The sequence below is a fragment of the Xenopus laevis genome, chromosome 1S (genome assembly GCF_017654675.1).
Source record: "Xenopus laevis strain J_2021 chromosome 1S, Xenopus_laevis_v10.1, whole genome shotgun sequence".
Classification (NCBI taxonomy): domain Eukaryota; kingdom Metazoa; phylum Chordata; class Amphibia; order Anura; family Pipidae; genus Xenopus; species Xenopus laevis.
In genome coordinates, this window is record NC_054372.1 from 58,488,672 (window position 1) to 58,512,385 (window position 23,714).

The following is a 23,714-nucleotide window of genomic DNA, read 5'->3' on the forward strand; positions in this document are numbered from 1 at the left end:
TAGCATATGGGTGCAAACAAAAGCCCTTACAAGGCCCCCATACAAGGCCAAATATAGAACAATGTTAACCAAAAAAGGGCCTGCACACCAAATAAACAGCAAGACCACGTGGTATTTGAATAGTCATATATTTTTATATATAAAAAAGAGAATATACATACATATAACAGGGCAAAAATATGTCCAAAAGATATCACAAGAAGTCAATTATACATACCACGTAAATATGGTCAAACAGCAATAAGGAACAAAGAGAAAAGCGGATACACCTGCCCTGAGAAGAGAATCACCCCGACGTTTCGGCTTTTAGCCTTTCTCAAGGGGAATTCTGACCTTTGTGCACAGCGAGCGGCTATAAATACCTTATTTGCTTTACTGTCATCATTATGCGTTTTCGCGCGCTGCAGTTCTGCGCGTCGCACTCGAAGCATACGGCCGTGACGTCACTTCCGCATATGTCATATCCGTGGACGCTATGTCCAAGTCAATGATGCGGTTTGGAACGCAAGCAACTAACCTCAGCAGCCATTCAATGGCATCGTGTCTCCTAGCAACCACAATATTAGCGTTTCAACCTTATAACATATTAAATTTGACATGCTTCTATTTCTATCTATAACCACTATGCATATACAGAGTTTTACATAGAGACTTAATACTTTTATACATTCTTGTGATAGTGCATTCAGATCCACTAATATCATGCTACCACAACAAACTCCAAATAGGTTCAATGTCCTCTAAAAGAACACTTATAATATCAATTTTAACCATTTTCACCTGTTGTGCAATTGTTTATAACAAATTGTAAAATATATGAACCTTCATTATCAAGAAAACAGATATGGTTAAATATTTAAAGTGACAGTGCGTGATTCCAGAAATTCATAAATATTAGTTAATAATTCATAAATATTAATTATAGTGCATAATTGTATAAATTCATAAATATTACTACAAAAGTGCATAACTCAACCTAATGTTGACTATTATTTCATAATTAGTGTCTACATCATGAATAGATATATGTCTATACCCTTTTAAAATAGTGCTATACGTTTTAGAAAAGTGACAGTGCAATAAATCGATCAATATCCTTAAAATTATAGGCACCTTGATCTTATGGAGTATATTGTGTATTGTAACAATTCATTTCAGAACACATATAGTGTCATTAAACAAAACCCATGTCAAAGAATACAGGAATAATAATTCTATCCCGTGCAATAGTAAATGACATCATGTCTCTCTCATCCTTTTTCATGGATTAAATGTGTCTCATCAATGCAACATCACAGTCTGTGAAATACTCTGTAAAGATAAATAAAATAACTTAAAAATCAGAATAATACATGATTATCCTCACATATAACATACATCAGGCTGAGGCAACAACATATCTCCAGATATAGTAAGACCTGAGGTTTCAGAGAAATAGTGAAAACTCTCTATCTTCATTCAACCCATTGGGTGTGAGTGTATTTAATCTATATATCCATTTCAACTCTCTTTGTTTAAGAAGGAGTTGTCTGTCTCCACCACGCTTCGGTGTTCTTACACGTTCTATCCCCATAAATCTTAATTGACTAACTTGATGTTTTTCAACTGCAAAATGTCTCGCTATTGGGGATGTGCTTTTATTTAACCTCACATCACTCCTATGCTCCCCAATTCTTGTTGTAAGCGATCTAGTTGTTTCACCTACATAAAGTTTCCCACAGGGACATTTCAAAATGTAGATGACAAAGTCCGTCTGACAATTAATGTAATCCAACATATCATACTCCTTCCCAGTTCTCGGATGATAGAATTTGTCTGCTCGAATGGCAAAGTTACAGTTAACGCACCTCCCACATCTGTACATACCTTTAGTTCCACTCAGCCATGTACCCTGCTTTTTTGGAGGCTCATTTATAGCATGTACCAATTTGTCTCTTAGGTTGGAGGATCTCTTGTAAGCCATAATTGGAGGATTCTTCACCCAAGGCGCCAATTTCTGGTCCATCTGCAACAGATGCCAATGTCTATGCATTATGCTCTTAATCTGTCCCGATTGGGAAGAATAGGTGTTAACGAAAGGCAACCTATCCATCTTTTTGGCATTTTTCTTAGTAAGTAATTCAGCCCTATCCGCTCCCTTGGTCCTTTGTTTGGCTCCTTCCAATAATCTTGGGTCATAGCCTCTCCTCTCAAAATTCTGTAAACGAAGTCCCTATGTTTGCAATTTCTTCCAAACATGGTGGACAATCTCTTAGACATACAGGAGATGGGCTGGGAAGGGCTCCGAACCAACTGGTTGATGTGGAAGGCAAGGGGCACATAGTAATGGTGTCTGAATTATTTCTACATTTTCCTTATGTTAAAAACAAATATTACTGCTGAAAAGTTAGCTCATCTATACTTACAAATAACCTTTTCTCTTTCTCTGAAAAAAAACCCCTTCATCAAGCAGTTTACAAACGTAACGAAAATCAGTATCAAACATTATTATGTAATTTTTATGTCAACCTCTTAAGTGCCTTGTAGGGATGGGCGAATTTGACCCGTTTCGTTTCGCCAAAAATTTGCGGTCAACGAAATGTCGACGCCCATTAAAGTCTATGGGCGTCAAAAAAAAATTGTCGCGCTGTGTAATTTTTTTCGGCGAAACAAGGCGAAAAAATTCACCCATCCCTAGTGCCTTGCATTTTTTGAGTTTTTTTTAAATTATTCCCAGTAAAGGTTTGCAATGACTCCAAAATAAGAGAAAGAAAGAGATTACATATAAACACAAATATATGCATATTACACATATATTTATAAATTAAGAATTATAACGTATTGCTAAAATGGTGCAATATTCAAAGAACCTTTCATTTAACAAAAAACAATTCTGACTCTCTCTCTGGACGTTTTATTTTCTTATCATGTACTAGCTGATTGCTTTGTATTGTAATGTATTTTGATGGAAAATTATATATATCTTTCAATGTAAATAAATAATTTATGGGGCACATGTTACAGTAAATGTCTAATTCAGCAGAATATGATCAGCAGACTACCGATAGGAAGCATATTCTGTTACAAAAGTAAATTGATGTTTTTATGACAATTATTGGTCATTGAAATAATTTTGCTATATGAAGTGGTCTTTTTGTCTGGTCTGCTATCTATATTACAAATAAAAAAAGACCTGGCTATGCTATGCTTAGAATATACCTGTTATCCTGAATGTTGGGAACCTGGGGTTTCTGATCTGTCAGTAATTATGATTACCAGTACGTTAAGTGGGTTATTTATTATGCTCAGAATTTTTCTAGTTGGACTTTTAAAGGGGAAAATACAATATTTTCAGAGAAATAAAAATAGATATTTTTCAGGATTTATTAAAGTCCAATGGTGTTAAAAGACTGATGAAAAAAGTACTCCAACTCAGACCTGCCATGTATAAATTAATGGTAGATGTCCCGTTAACAGTTGGAAGATTTCCTTAGTTGCACTGGGTTTTCGAAAAAATCATAGCATTCTGGCAATTTTATGAAAAAATTGTAGGTTTCGAGCAAAAAATCCAATAAATAAATAAATAAATAAAAACCTAGGGTTCAAATTTTTTTACAATTTTTTTGTAACTTTTTCGACACAAGAAAAATTGTGAAAGTGTGTTAATAAATAGGGGGGAAAAGTCCATGTGGATTTGCTCTGTGTGGTTTTCAGAAAAAAGTGAGAACATTTTGGAGTTTTATAAATAATTCTCTTTGTCTACTAAAAGGAAATTACTTTAAAAAATATGCAATATTTGATTAAAATGGAGTCTATTAGAGATGGCCTTTCAGTAATTTGGAACTTTTTAGATAACATGTTTTTTGATAACAGATCTCATACCTGTACAACTTACAGTATTCACCTAATGACACATCTAGAAGCAGATTGTTTTCCATATTAAATGAAATAATTCAATGTTAAATTATTTATTTATGATGCATTTATCAAATGCATACTTACTACCACATATTTACAATTTCTAAATCTACTCAAGCGCTATCTGCTTAAAATCTTTATCTGCATTTCTTATTGTGGTTTATTTGCTTATACACAGTATAAGTATGCCTTTACAAGAGGTTGTTATGTAAATTTGCTTTAACACTGAGGAATACTGCTGTTGCGAAAGACAAATGTAAAAAGCCAATACTAAAGACAATGTCTACAACTATACTACAAAATAGATATGGCTACACACTTTCTTGCCAAATTGTATCATTCCACAAACTGCACAATCTTTGAAAACAGAGAGAGGTAGCACAGTCTACTACAAGCTGACCTATGCCCTTATACACTTGTCAACAAGCAAATTAAATAACCAGCTTCATTATTTTAATATCCATTCAAGCGAAAATCTTTATCTGTGATAGAAAACCATTTTTTTTGTTTTACCTTCTGCCCTAAGGCAAGCTGTAAGGACAGGGCTTGGCTCGTATTATTGCTCTCTACTGATTTATGATCCAGAGCTCAGTGTAGATAACAGCATTTCCCCAGGGTGCAAATGCTTGGTAAGTGAGTATGAGAGATGCATCGTCGAGATGGGCTATCACCCCTTTGTCCATGTTGTTTAACCCCTACCAAAAACAGACACTAGATCACAAAATTGGAAAGAAAAGGGTGCAGTTGTATTTTAACCTTAATAATTATATACATTAATACATAACAATCCACAACTTATTGTAACAGGACCAGTTGTACCATAACATTAAAACAGTAGTAAACAATGCCCTCATCCTACCAGGCCAGAAGTCTGGTTCATGCCTTGAAACTATACCAATATGTAGCTCGTCTCTCTCCCACTTCTGACAGAGTGTCTGGAGGGGGGGAGGATGAGCTCGTTTCATTATCTTTCTCTCTTCTCTGTTTTCCTCTGTTTGAAAATACCTGACGACACTGCTTGATTGTAAAACCTTTTTCTTTTCTTGGAAAATCAATAAAAAACTATTGAAAAGAAACTATACCAATATGTAACCAGTAAATGCTGTATTAGAATGCGTTGAGTGAGCTTACCGCTATGCACAGTGGGCCCGGGTGCACATGCCCCAGACCTTCAGCAAAGGGAGCAGATACCAGGAAACAAGGCACAGGCCTAGACCCACAAAGCAGTAAAGCTGGAGTCAGGTTGTAAAAGGTTAAAAGACTTACATTTTATTCTCCATAGCTAAGAACCAAGGCCTGACACATTTCGTGTCTACCAGGGACACTTAGTCATAGACTCGTGCCATGAAAGACAGTTCCCAACCAAGGCTGTCCATCTGTGCCCAGGTCTACATAGTTACCAACTCATCTTGGCCACTGCCCATTTATATCACTTCTGGAGCTCACAACCAACCCTTCAAAACCATCAGTAGGGAGGGAGGGTGGTCTACTACCATGTAACTTCTGTACCTGCCCTTAAACCCTTAACTCAGGCATCCCCAGTAGCCAATTACCACCCAGAGAAGGGTGAGGGGGCAGCTATCCTTGCCTTTTTATGCCCTGCTTCTCTGTTCCAGTATGGATCATTGGGTTCCAGTGCTTTCAAGTGCTCTAGCAATTAGCACTCCTGGAAATAATATATAACCCCTATAATCATGAAAAGCAATTGATGAAAACCCATAAAAACAAATCTCATATACAGCAAAAAAGAATACAAGCTCTGTTTTATTTTTTTAGTCAAAACTATTTAGTGCAAGAGCATTACAAATTAAGATTTAGATGTTACAGGGAACTTTATCAAGCATTAACATTTATACACTCTTTGCATGTGCACTGTTTCTCAAGTCTATTCCTGGCCAAATGTATTTTTTTTTATTATTACAAAACCCCTTAAATGTATATTTTAAGCACATTGTTATCTATCTCTCTAGCTTTACATTTGGTAAAATATGTTTTAATAGCAGTTTATTTTTCATAATTGAAAATGAAAATATTACGACAAACTTTACTTCAATAAACGTTCTGACAGTGAATTTGTGTTGCAGAATATTGATTCCATTATCACAGAAAGCAATGCCATTAGGCTTCTTTACCATTCAATTAAACTAATGATCATTCTTTCTTTATTGATGATTCTTCCAGAACATGAGCTAATTATGTATGAGTAGTTGAAAGAATCTTTCATGGTTAATGAGTTTTATGTGACTTACCAAAACTGTGGCATTGCATCTCCCTGTATTTTTCAGCATCGGTTTAGTAAATTAGCAAATTGTCCACCATTTAGCAGTTTCTTTATAAGTCATAAACTAAACATGCAATTTTGTATTTAAAGGAGCATAATTTTTAATTTAAGACAGCCTTTAATAGCATTAAAGATATAAGATATAATAACTTCAAGTAAAGGTCATGTCAAACTTGCAAGCAGGAAGAAAAAAAGTTTAAAAAAAATATACTGGGCATAAGGAAGAATGTATTTTTAATGAATCCAGCGAAATACCAGATGTAAACATCCTGCATTAAGGAAAATGATAAAACCAAGATGAAATAGAGACATTGTTTGTCAATAAAGTAGTCAATATATAGAGAGAGTATATTCATTCACATGTAAATAAAAACTCAAAGTCTTGTGTAGCGTTATTAATCGCTTCTATGATATTGACAAACTCAAGTGGACAAACAAGTCCCTGTAGATTTTTTAAAAGAAGAAATACTGATAGTACTGATAACATAACCTCAACAAAAAAGTACAACGTAAGCACGTTTAAATGTTTCATGTATTTTAAGAAGAGATTGTATATTGTAGAAACGTAACTTTATAGTGTCAGTTCTCATTTGCTGAGGTTAAAAGGCATCCTGTTGACCCTTCTGAAAATTGCATAAGGAATGTATTTCTAACCTATCTGGCAGCGAGAGCAGCTGGGTTACATTCTTTTTTTTATAACCCATGGGACCTGAGGGTTATATTTAACAATCAAAAGGAGAAGAAGCAATTTTATACAAAATCCTTTTTGCATGATATATTTTCTGTATATAGCAGTGTATACTGGACTTTGCTAGATGTGAACTAGTAATGTCCATGCACATTTTACATTACAAGGAGTAAGATATTTATAAAATACATTGTGTTAATGTAGGTTCATCCATAATACAGTCCCAATAATGCCCCAAGGCAGCCTCTATACATATGGATGGGTAGAAAGAGGACACTAGAAGGGCAAGAGAAGATGGAAAGTGGATGTACTCTTACATGCATACCCCTGTTGCTCTATTGCCATGTCCAGTGGCAGCCTGTGGAGATCGGCATGGAAATGCATGCATTCAGGTTTTCATGCCCATTTCTGTTTCATATAGCTCCCCACAGGCCAACGCTGGGCTTGTCAATGGAACTGGGGTTGGAATATTATGTACTCTGTGTTCTGGATCTGAGTAGGTGAACCACATCTAAATAGAGACTGAAGGCAGAGACTATCAGGTAGGAGAAAATGCCATCAATTTGTTTTGAGAAATATTCATATTTATAACTCAATAGCAGTGATGGGGTCAGGACTCCAGTAAATATAGCCAATGCAAGGATCCTAATTATTGAGGTGTGGAGGTGATTACCGGTGTGCCTTATACAACCAAGGTATTATATTTAGAGTCTGTCAGTTTGTTTGTATTGATTTTATATAAGATCTTTATTTTGTATTACTTGATTTATGTATTTCCCTTACTATAAACAATAGAGTCAGTTTTTAAGAATCACTAATACCCAACATTTGTGTGTATGTTGATAGTGATTTCAAGGATTTACACACACAAACACACTGTTAAAAGGCTAATTCACTACTGCACTTTAGCCATTAATGGTCGATTTGGGCATGATAGTTAGCAAAATCCTTACATCTGTTAATATATCCAATTTTAAAAACATTACAGCTGGAAATATTGTTCTGTGCTTTGGCTATAAATGTGAAATATAGATATTCTGAAGCAAACTCACAGTTTTAAAGTATGTCTCTAGGATGTAATCCTTCCTCTGCAAGGTTCTGGGTAAGGTTAATGTGACATAAGCTCCAGAGCTACCCTTTCAAAGTCACCAGCTGTGTAGTACAAAGTATTAAAAAGATTTCATGTGATCCATGCTGTTGGTCTTTGGAGAGAACAAATAACAAGGGATTAAAGGAAAGACTACACTGCAAGAATTTGTCACATTTATAATAAAGGCTTATGTATCAGTGGGTAGTGGACAGAACAAAGTTAGACATATGTCGACTAAAGAATAAAGTGAAGTCTTTATTTCCAGTGTGCATGTAGACTTCGGAAATGCTTTAAATATTTTACAAATAGAGAAAATACTTCTATGGTTTTAGTAAACGCATAAATATATCTGAGTGCCATAATCAAGTTCACATAACTATATTAATACAGCCACTGAGTAAGCATACAGATCCAATGAATTATTTTGAATTGATATAGAAAAGCCAAAAACCTGTTTTTGTAGTAACAGAAGATTAACATTTTGGCTGGCTGCAGCTAAAATTTAATATATATAAGAAGTGAAACAATCTTTACAATTTAAAATAGAGCTGTAATAATAATAATAATATTATTAATAATAATAATAACAACAGTATTCTATTTACAGTATGTACTCAATTGATAGTTCTGCTACACATTCTGCAGTAAATATATCATAATGGTAGGCTCCCTCCCAATGGAGAGAGTCAGTATACTTGGGAGGTGAGGGGGAAATTGGGGGAATTCTTTTTTTAAAAATATTGTTTACCCAACTGCAGTACAGGATCTATTACCTTGGAACCTCCATTAAGGGAGTACTTTTATTGTTGCCCTTATGTCAGGGCTCCACTGCTTCTTAAAATAAGTACTTGGGGTGCCTGTACCCACTTTCATCATGGGTATTTTACGGTATCTCTATGTATTTCAGATACTATTGACAATATATGCTAGATGTCTGGCTGACAGCAAATGGCACAAATATGTCACAGTGAATTTCCACACCAATGGACTTTTTTCCAGCAACTTTTTCAGGGAGCGATACATAGAAATCTATGGGAGGGGGGTATTTCACAGCAAAACCTGGCAAAAAAGTTTGCCCCCCCCCATTTATCAATACATTTTCACGAAAAGACTCAATAAAATCCTGAAAAAAATCCAATTTTACAATCTTTTTGGATTTGTCGCTGAAAACTGTTTTTTATTCAGGTTTGCCACCAGAAACCACAAAATCTTTGGATCCTTGAACGAAACCCAGTGCAGATCAGGATATCTTCAAAATGTCAATGGGACATCTGCCATTAACTTCTACATGAACTCAGCAGGTCTGAGTTGGAGTGCTTTTTTATTAACAGCATCAGGGTTTAATAAATCTTGAAAAATTTGAGGGTTTTTTTTTACAAAATGTTTTTCCCCCTTTAAAAGTCCAACCAGAGAAAATTGAACATTAATAAATAACCCCCTTAATATTAGGCAAACAACAAGATGTACAGTGTACATCAGATGAATTCTCAAGCATTTACTCTCTACAGTATGCCTGATTTAGCACCAATGTATAGTTGTTTATTTGGTTGAGAAGAATAACATTATGTATAGCACTCACATAATGGCCATTGTCGAAATCAATGAGATTTATGTATGCTTTTAGAATTTTAATGAAACAATGTTACAATATGATGCCACTTTGATTTATCCAGCACTTGGCACATTTCTGCAATAGGAAGTATATTAGCATTAAGTTTGCATCCTGACATATTTAAGTTTGGTTGAAAAAAGACCAAAGTCCATCAAGTTCAACCCCTTCAAATGAAACCAAGTGCACATACTGTATATACATACGTATACCAACCTATCTATAAATAGCCAAAAATAAACTATGTATAACAATATCTATGCTAAAGGGCAGATTTATCAAGGATTGAATTTTGAGTTCATTGGAGTTATTTAAAACTCCCATGAACTCAAATTCAACGAATTGCAATTTATTTTAAAAAAATAAAATTTTTAGAATGAATAGAATCGACTCGCAAACTCAAATCGAATTCAAAGAAAAATCGATTCGAGTTTTTTCTCTGAAAAAAACTTGAATGTCAGGAAGGCTGCAAATATCTCCAAATTGATCCCAGGACATCCTCCATAGGCTAAAACAGCAATTTGGCAGATTTAAGGTGGGGAATAGTCAATTTGAATTCTTAAAAGGCCAGTTTATGATACATTTCAAATATTGAATTCTAATTTTTAAAACAACTCAAATCAAATTTTAACAGTCGAATTTCAGTTTTGGCCATTAAAAAAAACTCTAAAATCCAAATTTGAATTTATTTGAATCTATTTTCACTTCGACCCTTGATAAATTTGCCCATAACTGTATATTTTAGTATCAGAATAGCCTTGGATATTATGATTGTTTAAGAAATCATCCAAGCCACTCTTAAAAGCATTAATAGAATTAGCCATCGCAACAACATCCCACAGTACATTCCACAACCTCACTGTCCTCACTGTGTGTATATCTTGCATTTATATTATTTTATTTAAGTGCACAACACTGCATCTATCAACACTAAATATTTTCTAGTTTGCTGCCCAGTTTTACAATTTAGTCAAACCACTCTGCAAAGTGTCAGCATCCTGCATGGAACTTTTTATTATCAGCAAAAATAGAAACATTACTTTCAATTCCCACCTTCAGATAATTAATAAACAAGTTAAAGAGCAAAGGGCCAAGGACAGAGTCCTGCATTACTCCACTAACAACACTGGTTGTTAGTCATTTACAATTACTTTGTGTAATCTATTCTTCATCTAGTTCTCTGTCCAAGTATTACACAGGTTAATATTTCTGAAAACTGGAAATGGCTTAGTATTATGTTTTCTTTTATTATCATAATTGTAAAGGAATTGTTCAATATAAAAATAAAAACTGTTTTCAATAAAATAAAAAATGAAATCTATAAAGGCTGGAGTCAGTGGATGTCTAACATAAAATTTTAAATTTGAATTTTTGAGTGTCAAAATTCACACATTCGAATTTTAATCCCCCCCTATTTTAATGTAAATTCAATGTGAGATTGATTATACCTCAGCCATGGAAACAGTCTTAATTTGAATATTCGCAGAGTTAATGTACAAGTCAATGGCAGAGGTCCATTGAGCCATTTGGAGATGTTAATAGCCTTCTTGACATTCAAGTCTTTTATGGGCGAAAAATTCGATTTGTATGAATATGATTCGAATTTTCAGGTCGGAACTAGACATTCAAATTTTTCTTAAATAACTTCACAGTGTCATTGTGAGTATATTTGAATTTAAAAAATTCAAGTGAATTCAAAATTCAACCTTTGATAAATGGGCCTCTCCGAGCTGCAAAGCAGGAAGTAGTGTTCTGTTATGTTAGACATCTGGTCACTCCAGCCTTTTTTAATTTGCACAGATCTATTTACCCATTTTTTTATTTTTACACTGAACTGTTCCTTTAAAGAGGAAGTTCACGTTTAAATAAAAAATACTAATCTGAAAAAATTGTGAATGCTATTTTTAAACTTATATTTTAATTAAGGGCCTCTACCATACATCCTAGAGTTGCGTAACAACACATTTTGATATTTAAAACACCATAAGTTTATTATTGCAAGTTATCAAAGTAAAAGTCTGGTGGATATTTTATGTACAGCTGTATTTCTATATTTTGATAGGACCCCCTTTAAAGGAGAAGGAAGGTATATGGTAGAGGCCCTTAATTTAATACATGTAGTGAAAAATTTGAGCAACATTTTTATTTTTGAAGTTCACTAGCTTTTGAGTAATGAGTTATATTGGGGAGATTAGGCATTGAATTTCCATTTAGTTAGGATTATAGAATTGCCTCCATGGAGAACAATGCCTACTTACTTAGGAGCAGAACCAGTTGAGGGCATGCTTGCTGGCTTTCTTTTTGTGTTTTATTCATTTCTTTTACTTTTTACTCACATCTGTGCACACAGGATGTTTGGGACCTGGAAGCCTGGTACTAATTTTGGCTGGCAATGGGCAATTCAGATACAGAGTCTCTGTAGTTATATACCTATTGCCCACATTTTATTTTAATTTATCACCATATCATCATTCATTAACACATGCAGAGAAAGAGCCCATGAATTGGCCAGCCTGCAGTTTTCCTATACTATGAAGTGCCACTCCTGTCGTTTACTGAAACTTAACTTGTTGGGGGTTGTGGAAAGTTTTAGGGAAACAACAGAAGGAGATTAAGACAAATGACTGAATAAAGTGTCTAATTTAAATTCAGTACTTACTGGCATATCCAAACTAGAAACCACCATCTGCTGGTAAAAAAAAACAAATCATACTTCCTGACAAATGACAAATTAAATCTGAACATGCTGGCAGTAGTTGAATACTGTATGTCCAGTAACAATATATTTATGATTTCCATCCAATTCTGATCTGATCTTGAATTAAGTGTATGTTAGTTAAACATATATTTGGATTGCCCCTCTTTCACCCTTTGTTGTGACTGTTTTTTTTTTGCTTTTTTTTTTAGCAGGGGGACTATCTGAGCACTGGTGATCTAATTATCTATGCCACAAGGATCAAACATAAAGTAGCTATTAGCTCAAGAAATAACAAAAAAACATAGATTTTTCATTATGCGCCACTTCACATGTTTAGGGTGTTTGCTGTCCCTTTAGTGCAAAAGACAGAATTGCTTGACTAAAAACACATAGGGGCAGATTTATCAAGGATTGAAGTGAAAATTCTAAGTAAAAAAATTTGAATTTCAAGCTATTTTTGTGCTACTAGGGAATAGTCCAAATTCAATTCAAATTTGAAACAAATTCGAAAATCCGAATATTGAAATGTATTATGTACTATCTCTTAAAAACATCAACTTCAACCATTCGCCATCTAAAACCTGTCAAATTGCTGTTTTAGCCTATGGGGGACCTTCTAGAAGCCATATGGAGTCAATTGGTGGACTTTTAAAAATCTAAGTTTTTTTTTTAAATACTTTGAATCAAATTCGATTAAATCCGATCTTAGTTTGATTCGAACGATCGAATACAACCTATTCAACCTCAAAAAAACCTTCAATTTTGTTAATACATTTCGGTTGGTCTTTTTTTATTCGAATTTCGAAGTTATGGGAATGGGAACTCCCATTTCATTCGAAATTCGACTCTTGATAAATCTGCCTCATGATATTTTTATCCAAAAATGCCTTACCAGGTTTCAAGCATTTTTGTTTGCTTCAATATGGCACAGTGTTTTCGGCAGACACAGGGCTGGCAAATATTAGCACAGGTTATTACACTGCAGACAAATGGCCAAAACTTGTATCTGAGAAGGAAAGCGCAACACTTAAGGCAGATTTATCGAAGTGATAGCTAAGAGCTACTACACCACACCCCGCCAAAGTAAACACACTCTTTCCTACTCACTGCTATGCTGGAGGAGATGTGGCAAAAAAATACACTCTATTTCACATATTCTGGTTCTTCCCAGTAATCCAACTGTTATGAGATGAGGCTGCAGCCCTTTTTAAACAGAATATTTTATAAACCGATTCAAAAAGAAAATTCAGTTTTTCCCAAAAATGCACAAACACTCCCATGCCTTACTTCATCAAATCCTCACAACCATTTGACTTGCTATAGCAGCAAAATGTAAATCTTCCTCTTCCACCATAAATAGAGGAAAAAAGAAGCGGGTGAATAGCAATAAAGCTTTTGAATCAAATAGTGCTGCTCTAAAAAACAAAACACCCCATTTCTTAGAGATATGTGGGGGATGTACTGTAGGTGCAAGCACATGTGTGTGTGTGGCGTTATGAATGTAAATGAACAACATAATACGAATTAATTTACGGTTTAATAGAATTAAATATAATAAAGAGTATAAATAAAGAATTAGCTAAATCACTGCAAAAAAGCCTCTTGATTCATATGTATGTATATATAAATGTATAGATAAGTAGGAAGTTATAAAAACTCTTGTAACGTGCATATACAGTTTGTAAGGGTAAAGGCATTTAGAGCTGCTTTCTCTTTATTACAATTTGCTTTTTGCTTTAAAAAGATCCAAGAACAAAAACAAAGAAAACATTTTCGAGCAATTTTTCAGATAATTGTGTTTGTATAATTTTAATGTATTGGGTGCTTGGTAATTCAAAGAACAGCTCAACCCTACCTGCTGGCACTATTTTGCAACATCACTTTTGTTTTGAAGAATGTTTGTGTAAACTCTTATACCATGAAATAATCATTTACCACTTGGAATTTTTAAGGGGACGAAAAGCAGGTCCATAATTGTGTGCAGAACCTTTGTCATTACCTGAACAAGTTTTTGTTTGGTGGCATCTGTTTGACCATGTTCAAACCAAGAACAAATAGCTCTGGTTTATATAATCATTGCTCACACCTTATAAGCATTCAGCTTTATGATATAAACATTTTTAGCCTGCATGCACAGAGAATTTCCTATTTAGGCAGCACACCCAGGATGCCACTTTTAAATCCAATTTTACATGTATTTACTTGGCTTTGCCAGATATTAAGACAGTATGTAGCTTACTTGAAATAAAATATTGACATTGACAATCCTAGTTTTAGCAGATGTTCCACCGATGCAAAGGAAGATTTAAAATGTGTTTTGGACAGGCAGTCTGAAAATTACTCCCTTGCAGATGAATAAGCATCAATACAAAGCACACTGTTGCAAGACTTGTAGTTTTGTATAATAGATAATGAAAAACCATCTGCTCAGTGTAGTTATTTGCCAAGGAGCTGGTCTAGTATGCACCTTCTCTTTCTTGTATTAAAATAAGACTGTAATAAACCATTTCCGTTAATAGATTTCTTTGAGACTTCAAACATTGTAAAGGGAAATGCTTTGTAAAGTATATCTCTAACATGTTAAGCTACAGTACACACTGTATAAAAGATATAAGAACAGTTGAAATAAATGTTATAGTTATGAAAAGTGGGTTACAGTGCTTATAGACAGAGTGGTGTGCCCTAAAATAAAAAGGACATTAACTGGCATTTGGTACATAGGGTTGCCACCTGGCTAGTATTTTACTAGCCTAGCTAGCTATAGCCTAGCTAACAATAGCCCCTGGCCCACACATTTAAACCATGATCTGCTCAAATCCTTACCCATTTCTAGGCCCTGATCCTGGAAAATCTTCTATTAACATGCCCAGCATGTCATTGGCCTGCCTATATTATGATGGGGATGCCCCTTATACTAACATAATTTGTCTGCCCACTTACATTATCGCTGCTACCCCATGATGTCAGCAAAACAACACCCTATCACCTGAAGCATCCCACAGTCTGTACAACTTATTTCAAAGGTGGCACCCCTTGATTTAACCAAAACAATGACAAATGTATTTAATGTAAAATGTTTTTGCTTCAAAAGAAAAGAAAAACATCAGTATCTGCTTAACTAGCAGATTTAATTTAGATGGAAAGGTTAAACTTGAGGGATGTACAGTATTTCTTTTTTCAACTTAGATTACTATGTATATCTACTAGTAGCCAAAGTAAGAATGGTGGCTCAGTGGACCTCAGCTTTTCTGGGCTTCTGAGTTTGATTCCAGCTTGGAACTTTACACACTCTACTAGGACAGGGACTGTGAATGATGTACAATGTCAATACTAGCGGAAAAATAAAATTACAGCTTTAAATTTCTAAATGGGTATACAGCTGTACTAGTTTTCATATAAAAAACTTTTTGTTAATATTTAAAAAAATAAAAAATAGTTCAAAAATGTAATTTTTATGAGAATTTCTCTTTTGTCAACTTAACTGTTGCTGGATTTTAAGCAGTTGAAACTGATATTTGAAATGGATGGCCCAACTACTTGGAATGTTTTATGTCACCCAGATATAAAAGCTGTACAATAAATGTCCATTTTGAAATTAAACATGAAACCCAAATTCTTTTTTTTATTAAAGTATTCATAGCTGTTGTAAACTCTTTTAAATATCTCAGCTGTCAATCAAATTTTGCCTGCCCCTCCTTTATGTCTTAGGCATAGAGAAGGCAATTACTTTCACTTTCCATTCAGCACTTACTTGATGCCATTGCTTTCCCCACATTCTCCCACACTCTTAACCATTTAATTGTGTAACTAGTACATGGGGATGGACATCAGGTCCCCCATTCTGGTGCACAAACAAGATTTTGATATGATGCAAGGCTTGTCTTAATTAGTGTCCACAAAATGGTGCCTGCCTGCTTGTATAGTTATGAATTCCCAGACCGAAGGAAACAAGATTCAAAAAATGTATATAGTGTAATTAAAGTTCATTTTACTTGACTAACATAATAAAATAGGATTTGGAATATTTTTTTTGGTGACTGGTCCTCTTTATTGGGGTAGATTAAATATTTTTTTAATATTTTAATATTTGATTATTTTGTGTCATTCCTTGTGGAACATTCCCATATTCGGTCATTTCCCTTGACCTCTCGAGGTAGTCCATTTTAGTACTAATCTTACAGCTGGCATTTAGAAAAAGAAGGCGGGGCAGTTGATAGGAAAAAGGGACAGTTGATGTGAAAAAGGGAGAGGAAAGAAAGGAAAGGAAGGAAGGGAGAGATAGTCATTTTAACTTCAGTATATTATTACCAGACGACATCTTATCTGTGAAGTTGCTTGAGTAGTTCCAGAATCACCGGGCTGAGACCCGGATTGGATGCCATCCAGAAGTTGGGCCCACCTATACCACTCCAGTTCCCCCTCATAGATCCTCTCCAGAAGCTTGTCTCTGATAGATTCCATCGCTCTGGTCCAATTTACTTTGGTTATCAGCGATTGTCGACCTGGTAATTGTGGTCTTTTCAAATTTGCTGCTAGGAGAGATCTTGCTGCTGTCAGGATATGTGTAGCTAATTTATGGGATTGTTTAAAGTTTATGGCCCCAATGTTCATGCCTAAGAGAAATGTGTGTGGAGTTGCCGGAATAGTGCTGTGTAGAACCTCGGAGAGCAGAGAGGCTACCATCTTCCAGAATTCTTGTGCCACTGTGCAGGACCACCATGTGTGTAAAAAAGACCCTTGTTCGCCACAGCCTCTCAAGCAGATGGCATGTTCCGAGTTACCACTAAATCTACTTATTATGTTTGTTGGAGTGAAGTACCATCGAAAAATCATTTTATATGCTCTTTCACTGGAAGTTGAGCATATAGATGTTGTTTTTGGCACTGTCCCAAAATATGACCATGGCTTATCTGAGATTGTGAAATCTAAGTCTGTTTCCCATTTTTTCATATATGGCTGATGTATATCAGTGGTATCTGATGACAGTTGGCTGTACAATAATGATATCAAATGTGCTGGGTATGAGCGTTTGAAACAAATTGTTTCAAAGTAGGTCATGGTCTGGGCATTCTGGGTTTTAATTTCGGTGTCTACATAGTGTCTAATTTGTATATAATGGAAAAATTGCTAGTGGGGGATGTTATGTTGCTCTTTATGTTGTTGGAATGACAAAGTGATTTGATCTGGGCAGAAAGCTGTGAGTGTGAGCATGTTTGCGGCTATCCAGGGTTGAAAGTCTAGCGGATTACATCCTGGAAGGAAAGTCTTATTGCAGAAGATAGTTCTATATCTATTGTTACTTGTGCTCAATTTCATCCTAACGGCTATGGAATCCCATATATCCAGTGCTTGTTGTTGTGAGGAGGGTAAGAGGTCTCTAGGGGTGGCTCTGTGTGCTTTTGGAATCCAAAAAAGATGTGCCAGTTGCATGGGTGCTGAGAAATGATTCTCAATTATTTTCCATGATTCCTCTGTAGAAGCATGCATGTGAATCATGACCTTTAATCTGTTTGACAGATAGTATGGGGGTAGATTAAATTTAAGATGCAAATCCTTTTTCACAATTCTTATTTACTGTACATGTTCTTAAATGAAACACAGGACATACAACACAAATGTAATATTATCCCTCTTTATACCAAAAGAGAGGGCGAGTTTTGATCAGAGTTTGTGTTCTCCCCAAGTTCAATGTTTTTATGTAATCCCTCACCAATCCCGAAAGTCTTGTTTATTGTATTTCAGCGAGTTGAGGTGATTATTGTGTTGTTTGAGCTTCAAAGCTTTTTAGACTATTCCCACATTCAAAGTAGCTGGTGTGTATTATCTAAAGTGATTGTAATTTTCTTTTTGTAATTTTTCTTTTTTTATTAGCAGGTCCTTTTGTCTGAAAGGAGATTTGGACAGTTAAAATGTAGCATTTACTTCTATTTAAATAAAAATAGGCATGCAATTAAACCATTTGAATTTGGAAATATGCAACGTACCAGGAACTTTAAAATTATTACTATTATCCCATCTATCCTTTTTTTCATTAGAAATATCATTAGTGTGCATGTAATTTAAAGTTGTTGTGACAGTTAGAAGGAAATTCTACTAATCAGCACTAAATCCTTTTAGTTCAAGCTGATTAAAAAGACTAAATGTATCAATCACTAGGAAGATGATTTTAGACTGTATTTAGCAGGAAAAATTATTTGTATTAATGGTTCATTGCCATGCTTCTTTAATGGAAACAATGTCTTCAAACACATTTTGGTTTGCACATTGACATATGTGAACTAAATATTGTAACAACTATAATTTTAAACCTAATTTTCTTTGTCTTTGTGCCCTGCTAATAATATACTGTATAACACAGCACTGGTCAGTTTCACTTGCTTTGTATGCAAAGTAGAAGTTGCATGAAGGTCATTATATCTTTTACAAAATGCCAGTGGTTGCTAAACTGAAAATAAAACAGCAGTTTATCAAATTTGAGAGCTTTATTATGACTGCATGCTGCAAATCAGAAACAAACCCTCAACTATTTTAATAACACATTATAAATTTTTAATAACACAATGTAAATTTTATTATTGAATAAGGTAATAGCATCTGATTTATGGTCTAGATGTTCTGTATACAGGCATTATTTCCTTGGCTATAGTGTGTGGATGCATTACACCATATAATGTGACTTTCATTTTTGTAAAGGAGAAAACATTTTTTATGAGTTCAGGAGAATGGGAAACTGGTCATCAGTAACTAATAGAAGACACTTTTGGCAGAACATCCAAGGCATATAACTGGCTTTCTTAAATATTAATTCTTACATTTTAATTATATTAGATATAGAAATATTTTCTTTACTTTTTATACAATTGATTAAATGCATCTGATTAAAATTACTAATATTCTAAGGATGCTATCATTTAACATTATGATTTTGAGGATGCTCTTCTTTGTTAATTAACATGTAATAAACAGACATATTCTTAGCAACATTTTAATTAGTTTTCATTATTTATTTTGTATGTTTTTTTGAATTATTAATGTTCCGTTCGTTTTTCATCTTCAGTGTTCACCTTCATCTGGTTGTTGGGGTCGCTACCCTAGTAATGAAAATACTTATGGACTGTGAGGGTACAGTTTTATTGATATCCATATTGCCCACTGCTTCTCTTTCTGTTTCTGATCTTTCACTCTGACGTCCAAACTTCTGCCTGATTGCTAAAGTAATTGACATTTAGGGGCAAATTCATCAAGGGTCGAATATCGAGGGTTAATTAACCCTTGATATTCGACTGGGGAATGAAAATCCTTCGACTTCGAATAGCGAAGTCGAAGGATTTTGCGCAAAAAGTTCGATCGAACAATTAAATCCTTCGAATCGAACGATTCGAAGGATTTTAATCCAATGATCGAAGGATTATCCTTCGACCAAAATATGTTAGGCAAGCCTATGGGGACCTTCCCCATAGGCTAACATTGGGTTCGGTAGCTTTTAGGCGGCGAACTAGGGGGTCGAAGTTTTTTCTTAAAGAGACAGTACTTTGACTATCGAATGGTCGAATAGTCGAACGATTTTTAGTTCGAATACTTCGAATCGAAGTCGTAGTCGAAGGTCGAAGTAGCCCATTCGATGGTCAAAGTAGCCAAAAAAACACTTTGAAATTCGACGTTTTTTAACTTCGAATCCTTCACTCGAAGTTAATGAATTGGCCCCTTAATATTTTAAAAACTCAGAAAGTAGAAATGAAGCATAATGTTAAATTATCTTTGTCTTTGAATACAACAGTCTATACTTAACTTTGTTTATAAATGGACTAGAGCTTCTCTTCACTTACTCCAAACTATACAAACTAAACATAAAAAAAATCCAAAATCCAAAATTATTTAATATGTTAATAGTAAAAAAATGAAGCAGGAAGGGGTGGGACCCTTACTATCAGAGGGGGGTCAGCTGGTTGATGAAAACAAAATAAAAGCGCAGATTCTGAACTCATATTTTTCATCTGTCTACACAAATGAGGAACCAGTAAGTGAAGGTTTCCTTCTTAATAGTCCCAATTAATAGTCCCAATTCTAGTAATACAACTAATGATGCATGGTTCACACATGAAGAAATTCAAAAGAGACTAGAACATGTTAAGATTAACAAAGGTCCGGGGCCAGATGATATTCATCCCAGGTTAATTAGCGAGGTTAGCTCTGTGATTGCCAAACCTCTTTACTTAATTTTTCATTGAGATCTGGCATAGTGCAGAGAGACTGACGAATTGCTAATGTGGTGCCTCTATTCAAAAAAGGATCCTGTTTTCAGCCTCAAAACTATAGGCCAGTTAGACTGATGTCAGTGGTAGGAAAGCTTTTCGAAGGGTTAATAAAGGATAAGATACTGGACTTCATAGCAAATCATGATACTATGAGTTTGTGCCAGCATGGTGCGTAATAGATCTTGCCAGACTAACTTAATTTATTTTTATGAGAAGGTAAGTAGAGACCTCAATTCTGGGATGGCAGTAGAGAACTGGCTAAAAGATAGACTACAAAGAGTGGTGGTAAATGGAACATTTTCTAATTGGATCAGTGTTGTTAGTGGAGTACCGCAGGGCTCTGTACTAGGTCCCTTGCTTTTCAACTTGTTGATTAATGACCTAGAGGTGGGCATTGAAAGTACTGTTTCTATTTTTGCAGATGATACAAAATGGTGCAGAACTATAGGTCCCATGCAGGATGCTGCCACTTTGCAGAGTGATTTGTCTAAATTGGAAAACTGGGCAGCAAACTGAAAAATGAGGTTCAATGTTGATAAATGCAAGTGTCATGACCGGCACCCAATACCAGTGCCAAGCATCCTGGTCTTGGCTCGGCTTCACCAGTAGTGTGACCACCGTTGGGCTTCGGGAGGAGCCCTGAGCTTACTTGGGTGCCACCTGGACTTAACGAGAGGTGGAAGGTGAGATGTTCTGGCTGGCAAAGGGGCACGGCTGTTAGCAGAGTCTTTTGGGCCGAAGGTCATGGTACAAATGGAGCAGGCAAGAGAATTGTCAGACAGGCTGGGTCAAGGCAGGCAGATTTCAAGAATCGTCAGGCAGGCAAGGGTCAAACCGTGTTGTCAATCAAGGGGTTAAGCAGGAAGAGTTGTCGTAGGCAGGCAAGGGTCAGGATACAGAATGCAGAACAGGCTGGGTCAAACACGGGTAATCAGACAGACAAGATCCAGATCAGATGCACAAGGCTCAGGAAACCTCTAGAAACAAGTTCTATCACGGGCAAAGTGCTGTGGACAGAATGAGCAATTTATACTGTGCAGGCTTCGCGCCATTGCGCGCTGGCATCATTACGCCTGTGCCTTTAAATTCCACAGAGGCGCGCTGCGCGCGCCCTAGAGATTCGGCGCCTGCGACCTAACACGCACCCACAAGATCCGGCGCCTGCGGCCTAGCAGAAACTGTACGATGCGGCGGGCATCCGCGCCGAGGGGGCGGCAGGCGTCCCTACCGTCCCCCCACTAGACCACAAGGTTTGTTTCTTACAGCAAGGTTATGCACTTTGGCAAAAATAATATAAATGCAAGTTATACACTATATGGCAGTATGTTGGGAGTTTCCTTAAAGGACCAGTAAAATCTAAATTTTTTAGTTAAAAATCCTATTCTAAATGCTAAAAATAGTGACCATGCCCTAATACATTGATTGAAATTAATGTATTACCATGTAAAACGGCGAAAAGGCGACCAGTTCCCCTCAGCGTGCGCGTTCCCGCCGTTTCTTCACCCAGAACCGGAAGTGAGGAACCGGAAGTCGGAACAGAGAGTGCAGAACAGAGCAGCAGCCAGGAGGTAAGTTCATGGTTGCGTCTAGATCAGTTCATGCCTGTCCGAGCGAGCACCATGAGGGAACTGCTGAGGGGAGGGAGAGAGACTACAGGGACATGGAGGTAAAGGCTGTGAGGACTCGTGAAGAAAATGCTAGGTGGGAGGGAACAGAGTCGCTATACAGAAGAGCTGGACGGCTGCTGTGAAAAAAGAAATGCTTCGTGGGAGGTACCCGAACAGCTAGGCAAAAGAGCAGGCAGAGAAATAGAAAGGCTGCAAGGGGGGTAAGAAATATAGATTCTGGAAGGAAAAAGGCTTGGCAAGAGAGTCTGCGAGCTGAGAGAGAGAGAAATGCTGTGGGGGGGGGGCAGAATGGCCGGGCAAAAGCAGTGTGAGAAATAGAAAGGCTGGGGGGAGGAGAAACATAAATTCTGGAAGGAAGAGAAAGGCTTGGCAAGAGAGTCTGCAGGGAGAGACTGCTGGGAGAAGAGAGGCTGCTGTGGGGATGAGAGAGACTACTGTGGGTGGAGAGAGACTGCTGTGGGTGGAGAGAGACTGCTGTGGGTGGAGAGAGACTGCTGTGGGTGGAGAGAGACTGCTGTGGGTGGAGAGAGACTGCTGTGGGTGGAGAGAGACTGCTGTGGGTGGAGAGAGATTGCTGTGGGGTGGAGAGAGACTGCTGTGGGGTGGAGAGAGACTGCTGGGGGTGGAGAGAGACTGCTGGGGGGTGGAGAGAGACTGCTGGGGGTGGAGAGAGACTGCTGGGGGGTGGAGAGAGACTGCTGGGGGGTGGAGAGAGACTGCTGGGGGGTGGAGAGAGACTGCTGGGGGGTGGAGAGAGACTGCTGGGGGGTGGAGAGAGACTGCTGGGGGTGGAGAGAGAGACTGCTGGGGGGTGGAGAGAGACTGCTGGGGGGTGGAGAGAGACTGCTGGGGGGTGGAGAGAGACTGCTGGGGGGTGGAGAGAGACTGCTGGGGGGACTGCTGGGGGTGGAGAGAGACTGCTGGGGGTGGAGAGAGACTGCTGGGGGTGGAGAGAGACTGCTGGGGGGTGGAGAGAGACTGCTGGGGGGTGGAGAGAGACTGCTGGGGGGTGGAGAGAGACTGCTGGGGGTGGAGAGAGACTGCTGGAGGATGGAGAGAGACTGCTGGGGGGTGGAGAGAGACTGCTGGGGGGTGGAGAGAGACTGCTGGGGGTGGAGAGAGACTGCTGGGGGGTGAGAGAGACTGCTGGGGGGGTGAGAGAGACTGCTGGGGGGGTGAGAGAGACTGCTGGGGGGGTGAGAGAGACTGCTGGGGGGTGAGAGAGACTGCTGGGGGGGTGAGAGAGACTGCTGGGGGGTGAGAGAGACTGCTGGGGGGGTGAGAGAGACTGCTGGGGGGTGAGAGAGACTGCTGTGGGGTGGAGAGAGACTGCTGTGGGGTGGAGAGAGACTGCTGTGGGGTGGAGAGAGACTGCTGTGGGGTGGAGAGAGACTGCTGTGGGTGGAGAAAGACTGCTGTGGGTGGAGAGAGACTGCTGTGGGGTGGAGAGAGACTGCTGTGGGGTGGAGAGAGACTGCTGTGGGGTGGAGAGAGACTGCTGGGGGTGGAGAGAGACTGCTGGGGGTGGAGAGAGACTGCTGGGGGTGGAGAGAGACTGCTGGGGTGGA

The 23,714-nt window shown here is 37.3% G+C and overlaps 1 long non-coding RNA gene across 1 annotated transcript; it reads right to left on the reverse strand.

Annotated features, from left to right (window-relative positions):
- Nucleotides 1–1,128: 1,128 nt before the first annotated feature.
- Nucleotides 1,129–4,586, reverse strand: LOC121399308. The gene is made up of 3 exons (XR_005964901.1): nucleotides 4,411–4,586; nucleotides 1,867–2,005; nucleotides 1,129–1,311 (listed from the first exon to the last, which is right to left on the reverse strand). It is a non-coding gene; the product is annotated as an uncharacterized LOC121399308 (long non-coding RNA).
- Nucleotides 4,587–23,714: the final 19,128 nt, after the last annotated feature.